Source organism: Protopterus annectens, chromosome 16.part0 (assembly GCF_019279795.1).
Source record: "Protopterus annectens isolate FY-2018-M chromosome 16.part0, PAN1.0, whole genome shotgun sequence".
Classification (NCBI taxonomy): domain Eukaryota; kingdom Metazoa; phylum Chordata; order Ceratodontiformes; family Protopteridae; genus Protopterus; species Protopterus annectens.
The window spans coordinates 197,441,805-197,453,523 of record NC_056750.1 but is presented as its reverse complement, the minus strand read 5'-3'; the positions used below and the strand labels follow the sequence as shown (position 1 = coordinate 197,453,523).

The 11,719-nt window shown below is 32.6% G+C and overlaps 1 protein-coding gene across 1 annotated transcript in view; it reads right to left on the bottom strand.

Moving 5' to 3' along the window:
* The window catches only part of LOC122791068 (tubulin polymerization-promoting protein family member 3-like), a 187,873-nt gene that overhangs the window by 1,434 nt on the left and 174,720 nt on the right, over nucleotides 1-11,719 (bottom strand). The window lies entirely within an intron of this gene.

Here is an 11,719-nt window from a genome sequence, read left to right as displayed (position 1 = left end):
CATAGAAAAATATTCTGCATGGATGGTCAATTCATGTGGGTTTTCACAAGGCTCAGTTGTGGGAACCCATCTCTTCTTAATATTCATTAACAACCTACCATTTGACTTACAACACCTTGATGGCAAATTCTGAAAATGATATTATAGCACTGCAATCTTTCAATTCTATTCTCAGACTACAGGAAAAAATACAACATGGCTTCAGTTCAATATGGAGCTGACTGATTGAAATACAGTTTATGATTAACTGTACAAAAAGTCTACAGTGTCATTTGGCAGTGATCAGAGACTGAAATCAAATCCATCTTTATCAATTACAGACCCCTAACAGTGCACCTTAACTTAAAATCACACAGCAATGATACATTGGAATTACTCTTGATCATTTACTAACATTTGCTATACATTAATATCATAAAGGCAGCCAACAATCAGCTATGTCTAACACAGAAGTACTCAAACCTACTCAGCACCGAATCATGGAAAGCCCTTGTATTACAGATTAGGATGCCCGAATTAGAATGCTGTCTACCCTTGTTCAACTAAACCCATGCAATGATACCCATACCGGCATGTTTCAGTGAACAGAAATTGCAAAGTCATATCCGTAGGTGGCCTAAGAAAATATCATTCCCAATCACTGGAAAAAAAAAAAAACAAACTGAATGCTAATAACTGCTGGAGACACACTGCTGCAAATCTCCCCCAAATTCAAACTGCTTAACTGCTCCTGCTATCCACTTTTAGCATATTTATGACATAACTGCACCATGGATTAACTAAAAGCAATGGAACAGCGACTTTGATCTTTAACTGCAGGAATACAGGGAAGTTGAAGACGATCACAATTTCAACAAGAGGGACAGATTGATGACTGAGGGAAGAAACCATGCAGCAAACATATGGGACAAATGGGATCTCTGAAATATCGTCCACATTAAAAAGATGTGATCGCTAACTCCATGAAAGAGAGTTACTGTGAAAGTGCTACAGGTTCTAAGAACTAGACAGCGATATTTATATTTATTTAGTTATTACATGCTCAAGCTGGTATTCGCTACAATTGTCATTATAAGTTTATTTATGGGTTTCATACCAGTATAAAATATAACTGTTACTTTACCAAATATTCACTGTTTGCTCTTTATCAAGTTAACTTAGACCAGCACTCTTTAAACACTGTTAGCGTGCATCTCAGAAAATATATCAAGAGGGGGCGTAGCCAAGATGGGCTCTGAATAGCTGCAATTCTCTTCAGCTCTGTCAGTTTAAAATTTGTAAGACAGGATTTTTATAGTAAATCTTATTGGAGGAACTTACAGTCTTCAGTAATAAATTCCTGTCATCTAGTTTTACGACTACATATAAAAATTCTGAAGAAATTTTGATTTTTTTCCTGTCAAGAATACTTTGGATACTATATCTATCTTCACTGACAACAGAATGGCTAAATCAAAAGCAGTACATCAAGAATCTTCTCTAAAGAAGGACTTACATTCTTTACTCATTACTGTACAAGAATTATCTACCAAAATAGATAAAATGGATTTAAAGATTGATATCTTTAAACAAGACTGCACTAAACAGATGGAAAAGATACACGAAGATCTGAAGTTACAAAAATCTCAAATTTCAGGTATTGAATTAGCACTAAATGACATTGACAGTAGAGTACATAAATATGAGAATAATATAGACTTTCTAATAAAGCAAAATACATACCTACAATCCAAAGTGGATGATTTAGAAAACCGGTCTCGAAGAAACAACATTAGAATATTTGGCTTACCAGAAAACATAGAGGGAAACAATCTGTCAAAGTTCCTGACAACGTGGATACAAGAAGTACTAGACCTACCAGAGCCTTGTCATATGGCATTGAAAGAACGCACTGATCTTTTGCTTCATCTAAAACAAGTAAGAATAACTCTCCTAAGTCTGTAATTGTAAAATTCTTATCTTCCTATGAGAAAGAACTAGTGCTAAAAACAGCTTGGGTAAAAGCTCCTATTAAATTGAATGAAAACATCATTCGTTTTGATAATGATTACTCTTCAACAGTAATAACAAAAAGAAAACTTTTCCTACCTTTAATCAAAGAACTCAAAAAGGCACAAATAAAAACTCATATTTTATTCCCAGCCAGATTAAAAATGTTTCTACAGGATGGTATCAAAACTTTTGATGATTTAGATACAGCCCTTAATTTTGTTAACGCTAACAAAATAATTGAAAAGCTAGAAGATATGGAATGGGCAAGTGCAAGTCTTAAAAGATTAGCTGAAAATGACAACTGGAAGTCAGTCGAAAAAAAAAGAAGCTAAAGAAATAAGGATTTGCTCCATTAATATGAAACTTTAAATCTAAACATAAGACTTTAAAGTAAATTCACAGTTGCAATCACATGTAAGTGTAATATTCTCTTCTCCTTTTTTTCTTTTTTTACTGTACTAAATATGTATGTGTGTTCATGTACTACATAATGTTAGCATAAATGTGGTTATGTATGTTGAATGTGTTTAAAAATTTAATAAGAATACTATTGAAAATGTTCTTCTGGTTTAAATGAAAGACAAGGGGAAATGAAAGCTGTTCGTATGATCTTGTGTGAAATAGAGAGATCTGAATGTGGACGTTAATGTAATTACGAATAATGTTAAGCTTTCAGGGCTAGGATGTTTGTAAAAAGCATTCTGAATCTAATGTATTACTAATATCTATGCAAGATTAATGGGACTGCTTCTGTTTAATAATTATTACTTTAGTGATCGAACATACAATACGTGTATAGTCATTAAATGATGCATCTACATTTTTAATATCTTGTTGATAACCCCTGAGAGACTCGTGCACTTTCCAGCTTTTTTTTCACATACCAGTTTTGACAGTTGTTCCACGCAGACTCAAGAGACTTAAAAAAAAAAGAATTCATGCATTATTTGTTCCCGCTTTACTCAGAACAGCTTTGAAATCCAGCTCGAGAGGCTCCGTTCATTATAGGAAGAAGAAACATCCTGATGTCATCATTCTTGACTGTGCGACACAATTTTTATGAACTTTAACCTTATGGGATAGTCGCACTGTCTTTTTAGAATGTTGAACTGCGGTTTCACCGCAAATAAGTATATAAACACAAATAAACAGTTTAAACACTTTCATACATATAAACACATACATAAAACATATTAATACACAATAATCTTCATTTTGTAATCCCATACCTGCATTTGTAAATATAGTTAATATAAAAACTACACTATATCGGATAACTTTATATACAGTGCTAAAGTATACTAAATAACAAAAATACATACTATGAAACATTTGTTGATTGTTAATGTATTTCACATAAACTTCATATATACAAAATTACTAAATGTCATATAAGAAAAAGAAATGCCAGCATATGTTTATGGCAATCCTATCTGTAATTCCATGATTGTTAAACAGTTAATGAATAGTTTTAATTATGTTTCCTGTCTGTTGTAATTTCTTAACAATAATTGAACTTCAAGCACAGATATAGTAATTGGATATATTATATTAAATGTAATAGTAATTTAATGAATAGTTTAAAAGGGAAAGGGGGATAGAGGGAAGGATACAGTGAAGAATATATACATTTTTTTCACTTTCTTACAGAAAATAACACTTTTTGACAGTAGCTGAGTTATTGTTGCTATTTGTTAGGAGGATAATTTGAGTGGTATATGCTACTCAAATTAGGAGTATATAACTCCAGGAAGGGGTTTGGTTTGGTAGACTTGTTATATTGATGTTTTGTTACAATGTTATGTTATTCTTTTTTATGACGTTCACAATAGCAACATATTTTGAGACTCTTCAATATGTCTATGATTTGATAAGTAAGTTTTCTAGCATTAGTGCTTACCAGAGAGGAATACAAGTGATTTACCTTGTATATATTTATAACACACAATATAAATGTTTCTTTTAAAGGGTATTTCAATAAATATTAATGGTCTAAATAATCCTTGCAAGAGAGGAAGCTTGCTCAAATATCTTAAAATACATAAATCACAGCTTGTCTTTTTAGAAAAAACACATCTAATATCCACAGATATTGATAAGTTAAGTACCAGATATTATTCAATCTTAACAAGTTCAGAACATAGTGAAAAGAAAAGAGGAGTAGCTATTTTATGGAATAAAACACTCCCTATGCCTAAAATACTAGAAATATACAATCATAACAAAGGTATGTTTTGCTCAGTCACAATAGAACTAAATAAAAAAATATATACTTTAATAAACATTTATTGGATTCCAGGTATTGGTTCAAATACTGCCAAATTGCATTTAAATAAAATAGTTAGTCTTGCTAAAGGTAATTTAATTATAGCAGGTGATTTTAATTGTATATTAAGTGAAGTAGATACTAACTCCTCAGCTAAAAGAAAAATGTCAACGTCAGCTAAATTACTATTGGACTTTATGCAATCATTTATTTTAAAAGATATAAATAACTTTGCAGATTTAGATTCACTTCCATTCACTCACTATTCCCATAGACATAAAACAAACTCCAGAATAGATAGAATTCTAATATCAAAAGAATTAACAGATGATTTAATTAAAGTAAAGGTTATTTCATGTCCCTTATCTGATCACAACTCAATAACTTTTGAACTACTAATCAAAACAAACCACACTGTTATGATTAAAAGAATACCAGCATACATAACTAATTTGAAAGAATTTAAAGAATTTTTACTCTTAGAGATGCAAGACTTTATCACATTAAATAATACTAATAATGTTTCAGAAGTTTATATTTGGGATGCCTTAAAAGCCTTCTTATATGGGAGAATTCTCTCATGGTATAATAATAAAAGGAAATCCTGGGACAAAGAATTATTAGATCTACAAGGTAAATTAGACAAGCTAAAACTTAATTTAGATAGTAATACTGATAGACAAAACAAAGAGAAAGAAATAAGTAAACTAAATACAAAATACCTGGAGATTTTAAACCATAAAACAAAAATTAGAATAGAGAAATTTAAATTCATAACCTTCTCAACGAGCCCTAGATCTTTAAATATCTTAGCAAATAAAACAAAAAGACTTAATAAATTTAATCATATTAAGGAGATCTATTCCCAAAAAAGAAGAAACTTGTGTCTAATATACACAATATTTTACTGGAATTCAAATAATTCTTTCATAAGATAAATCAGAACTCCCAGATAATGGATTCAAAAGATTTGATTAAGACATGTATAACAAAGTATACTAAATATAGATTATCAAGCGATCAAACTAATAATATAGATAAACCTATTTCTTTACAAGATATACAAAACCAGATAACAAAACTTAAATTACACAAAGCCCCCAGGAATGATGGCATTATCGCAAAATTATATAAATTATTACCTAAATCTGCTTTAAATATTCTGTTTAAAGTATTTAATATTTTTCAAAGCAGCACATTCATACCCCCTTCTTGGAAATATACCTTTATCTCACCAATAATCAAATCAAACAGAGATCCTACTAAGTGTTCTTCATACAGACCAATCTCTTTATTAAACATAGATTATAAAATGTTTATGTCCATATACACTGAGAGATTAAAAAGTTTTTTGCTGTCACTAGTAAATGATGATCAAACAGGTTTTATTGTAAACAGAACTACTTATGACAATATAAGAAGAACAATAACTTTGATAGATTCAGCAAAAACCTCTAATAAAACTTTAACTTTAATAGGTTTAGATATAAATTGTGCCTTTGATTCAGTTAATTGGGACTCTTTATTTATTTTGCTAGACAAGTTGAATTTCTCAGATAAGTTTATAAATCTTATAACAAACTTATATAAAGGGAGTCAGGCATATATCAAAATTGGCACTGTCATATCAGAAAACATTCCTATTACAAGAGGGACTAAACAGGGATGCCCTTTAGCCCCCCTTTTATTTACATTGATCATGGAACCATGGGCCAATTTGGTAAGAGATGATGAAAACATTGAAGGTTATAGGTTAAATTTAGATACTTCATCTAAAATTCAATTATTTGCTGATGATATTCTGATAACAGTAGGAAAAAACTACAGATCTATTCCTGCCATATTTAAAAATATTAATAAATTCCAAAAAATATCAGGTTTAAGTTTTAATAACAATAAAACTCAGATCATCCCTATTAATCTAAAACAAAACACAATTCAACAAAAGTATAAAAAACTTATACCTCAAAATAATCAGATAACATATTTAGGAATTGTGATTACCAATAACATAAAATATATCATTCAATTAAATTTTAATAATTGTTTAAGTAAAATTGAAGATTCTATAAAAAAAATGGAATAATTTAATCTTTTCCATGGATGAAAGGCTTTCTATTATAAAAATGACTATTCTTCCTAAAATGCTTTACATTATTCAATCACTTTCATTAATTCACTCTAAAATGATAATTAAAAGATTTAATTCTTTGTTATTGAAATTTTATGGTATCCTAATAAATCCAGAACAGCTTTGCAGCATCATATAAATGACTGGACAAATGGTGGTATAAGATTTCCTAACTTGGAACTATATTCTCTTTCCTCGATCATTAACATAGTCTCTTTTCTAATTGATAACACATATTCTTCTAAATGGAAACAATATTTAATCTCGTTAGCATGGGACTCTTCTAACAAACTAAACATACAAAAAAACACTAATGTTAAATAATCCTATTTTGTGGGTATTAAAAGATATCTTTACAGTACATTCATATAAATTAAATAAATCAAACTATTTGCTACTCATCCTTAAAACATTTAGGAACTTTATTTTTAAATACACTAATTACAAAACATGGATTTTCCTGCTTTTCCCAATTGCTTTTACTCAAGGAATATTAACCACGACTGATAATACAAAAATGCTATTATTCAAAGAGAAACATCTTGTTTATTGGTCTCAATTAATAGACACAAATAGGATAAAGTCTGTTGAGGAACTAAAATTTGAATATGACTTTGACTCTAACTCATGGCTTTACATACAGGAATGTAGACAATATATTATAAATAATTTGGATCTAATTCCCTTATATTTAATATATCCATTACCTAAAATAATTGTATTTATGACTACACTTATTCAAAATATAAACACTGACAAAAACAAATTAGCACACATAAACAAAATACTTAGAAATGATACAAATTTTCACACTGATAAATATTGGGAATATTTCAATAAAATTAATAACTATGCTCCTAAAGATCAAGACAAACAAAATATACTAGAATCAGCCTACTACACTACATCTTCCCTAAAGTGGAAGTTATACACCTGTAAATATATGCATAGGTCATTTATAACACCTCACATTCTAAATAAAATTAACAAGAACATCAATGGTTGTTGTAGATGCAAAGAAGTATTGAAAGCTGACTGGTCTCATATGTTCTATGACTGCAATCTTCTAAAAAAATACTGGGAAGATATAAATAGTTTTCTTCGAGGTTTACTTACAGATAACGTCTTGATTTCTAAATCTTTAATTATATTTAACACTCCAATACATCAAAGTGTTAGAAAATCCAAATATACATTAATATGGACTATCTTAGCAGTAGCAAGGAAAATTATAACAATTAATTGGAAATCAGAAACTTCCCCTACATTTCAAGAATTTAAAAATCTTCTTACTGAACTTTGCAGTCTGGAACTTTTGACCATTAAGTCAAGAACTAATAGAAATACATCTAGAATTAATATGTGGGAAAATTTACTAAACTTGCTGGAAAATTATTGATTGTATATGAACAAACCAATAATTTAGTTTGATATTTATGTGAACGTCATTTGTAAATAGTTATGTTGTTAGTTAGATATAGAATGATTGTGTTTTTTTAATATTGTTAAAAATGGAATACTTTATGTAATATATTTCTTTATTCAAATTTTAATAAAAATCTTTTTCAAAAAAAAGAAAGAAAAAATATCAAAAAGATGTGACATAAAAACCCATTAAAAGCAGGCTTTTGCAACTCTATGTAAGTGAAACAATAAAAATTGAATTACCTAAGATATAATTCTGAGCCATGAAAAACTAAGCCGTAACCATGGCCCATTTAAAGCAGGCCTGAATAAAACTAGATTATTGTCTCATTTAAATGTATTTCAGCCCTGTATAAACAGGTCGTGTTTTAACCAGAGCAATGGGTCTGATGAATCACCATTTATTTATTTATTTTACATTTGTTGACCAGGATAGTCCAACTGAATACATGTGCATTTTCAGCGGGGGCCAAGGGAGAAAAGCAACAAGGTACAAGCAGAAAGAAATTACATGGTTCATGTTAAACACTGTTTACAATCTCTTTATATAGGCAAGTCATACAATTTCCAAAGTTTAAGAATTCACAAGGTAAAAAATCTAGAATTTGTGACACATCTGAATTGCAATAAAAGTAATTAGACTGCTTCATAAGGAGAGAGCTAGTCAGGCTTGGTACAAGGACATAGCCAGTTTAGTTTCAAATACTGTTTGAATCTTTTCTTAAATTGACTCAGAAAGCACTTAAAAAAAAGATGTTTGCAGCTCATGCTACAAAATGTCTTTTTCTGAAGATGGTATGGCTTCCAAACATTCAGCATAAAAATTGTATAATCATGCATAAGCCCTGTAAAAGTGGACATCTTAATTAACATGTAAAATCAAGCAAGATGTAAGACTGTGATAATAACCTGAAACATTGTTAATTAACTAGAATAAATGAAGGTGGAACACTAATATGCCTGAGCTAAATATGTAAATCTGGAGTGCATAATCCACCCAATGGATTTTACTCCATTTGGGCATGTTAACTAACTAGATTTTGTCCCTCACTACCACCAGCTGACCCCTCCAAGTGCTACTATGTACTTATAGCAAAGATTGTGACTGTAAGTTTAATAACACTGTGGACTTTTAAATGTCATAAGCGCTCATTCACCAGTCATTAAAGATTTTTCTTGAAAACTGACAAAACTCACTTTATTCCTTTGAAGATGAGGATTTAGTACTTAGGAAAATATAAGTACAATGTAGTAACATTACTGAAGATCATTTCTGGTTGTGGAAAGGGTCATTAGGTCTTGATCTATCCCGTTTTTTATTGTTTTATGCTAGTTGTGAAGACTGGTAGAGATGGGTGAAGGCTGCCAGCCTAGCCACATAGAATTGTGCAGATAATTCTATCATTTGTAAATATGAATGTTGAACTTAAAACAATGTGGCAACATCACCATCTGCTGTAAAGAAAGCTAAGTCAAACATTTCTTGTTGGTCCTTTGAAATTAAAATTATTTCATCACTGCCTTTGATGTTTTACAAGTCGGCTCCAGTCCGGCTAGATGAAGGCTTCCTGCCTATTGTTTTAAGGCTAAAGTTAATGACACGATTTTACATATGGAATGTTCTTTATTGCTCTAAGTGTAAAAGAATGTAAATGCAGTTACTGTCAGCCTGGGAACACCAGGAAGGTGTAAAAGATGATGTAATGTTTAGCAGAACTGGAGTTTCAATTTAAACAGTGATAACCAGAGATTATTAAGCATTTTTGTTTGACTATCCAACTCAGCACTCTGCCTGTTGTCTTATGTAAGTTATCTTAGACGTGTGTTTTCTTTTAGATTAGCTAGGAACTATAAAGTTTAAACTAAGTGTTTTTTTGTGATGTCAGAACTGTACTACTGATTTATTTTAAGTATTTCTGTGTGATCTCTGAACTCTTTTGACTAGCACTGTGTAGTAGAAAGTATTGTCTTGTGGTTGGTTTTAATTATTATTAAATATTTTAAAACCTTTTAACTCTGGCTGGTTTTGTATAGAGATAAGTTAAGCTCTAAGAGTACATTGCATGTATATAAGGATCCTGTACCAGGTCACTCTAATAAGCCTTGAGACTGTTAAGTCACATCTACCAATTGGATAATAATATTGCACAGTAATAATTGGACATCCCTTTTAAGGGCCTTTGAGTAGCTGATAAGTATTAGCTGGGTGGTGGCAGTAATTACTACTGTATAGTCTGGGTAAAAGGGGCACAGCTGGAGAACCTGTGCCAGCCTTCCCCAGAAGTGTCTGTGTGGTTGTATAAACTCTTATCTCAAAGTGTGTGTGTCACCTACTTGGGCAGGGACATGAAGCACTGGTTGGACAGAGAGGGTGCTGGAGATTTTAGCTTGCCCAGCTAGGCTGAGATCTGGACCCTATAGCTGTGCTAGTGGGGAGTCTTACTGGGGACCTGTGGAGTGAGGGAGAGACCAGCCTCGGACTGACTGTGATCTTTGTGTGCTCCTAAGGGAAATTGCACTTTACTGTGTGTATTTGTTATCCTTTCCTCATATATGAGATGCCCTCTCTGGTGTTAGTGGTGAGGATTGAGGCTCCTTGATTGCTGGGCCAGGGCACAGGCATCACATATTAATTGGCAGTGGTTGGGATATCCTCACATATTAATTGTTTGGCAGCAGTGGGATAGCCACATCACATATTAATTAGTTGGCAAATACTAATTGGCTTGTAGTGGTGTGGGCAGAGTAAATCCTGTAGCTTGTGTACAGTGAGCTTTGAAGGTGTTTTGTTTCTAAATCAGCCACGCAGTGAATACTCAGAGATCAGATCACAATTGTTTTATTTCTTTTGTTAGCTTAGTTAGCCATGGTGAGCAGGCAGCATGTCAGCTGAGGAGTATGGAAAGCTGACAAGGAGCCAGCTGGCGGAGATGTGCCAGGCTAGGGGATTGGTGCATGGAAACCTAACTAAGGCAAACCTGATTGCAGCCTTGGTTACAGCTGCATCAGAAAACAGCAACCAGGAGGACAATCAGACTGGCAGTGGAGATATAAGTCCCTCAGAGAATGGACAGCTCAACCTTTCTCCAGTGGACTTAAAATCCAGCTGTAGCTAAAGAGACTTGAGTTGGAGGCCAGGCGTGTGGAATTAGAAGCAAATGAGAGACTGTGACATTTGCAATGAGAAACTGTTACATCTGCAATCTGAGGAACAAGAGACGCAGAGGAAGCATGAGAAGGAGATGCTGACTCTTTGCCAGAGTCATGAAGGTAATGAGGAAGGGAGTAACTGGACCCCAGAAGCACAAAAGGTCAGTAAATTTCTTCTGCAGTTTAAAGAGGGGGATAATTTTTATAGTTTCATTCATATCTTTGAGAGGGTATGTAAACAGTATGACATTGACCAAGGGTTCTGGGTATGGTTCCTGACCCCCTTACTCCATGGTAAAGCTGTAACTGCATTAACTAAGATGTCTGACGTTGCATGTTTTGAGTATGCTGCTGTAAAGAAATGTCTGTTAGAACTGTTTAAGCTAACACCTGAAATGTATAGGAAAAAGTTTTGTGAGCATAGACGCAAGGCAGATGAAAGTGTGTGTGAATATGTTGCTAAATTGAGCACTTATTTCCATAGATGGGTGAGTGGCTGTCAGGTCACCACTTTTGAAGGACTGGCAGACCTTTTGGTGAGGGAACAAGCCCTTAGCACGTTGCCTGAGGACATGAGGATCTGGTTAGCTGATAGACAATGTACTACTTCAGATGAGTTGGGGAATGAGGGAGACCTATACCTGGCAAGCAGGGCAGCCCTGCACAGGAAGGGGACCCCAGAACTGCTCATGGGTCTAAAGGAACCCATGGTGGGCAGCACAGACTGCCACAACATAATCTGCCAGTAGTAGGGG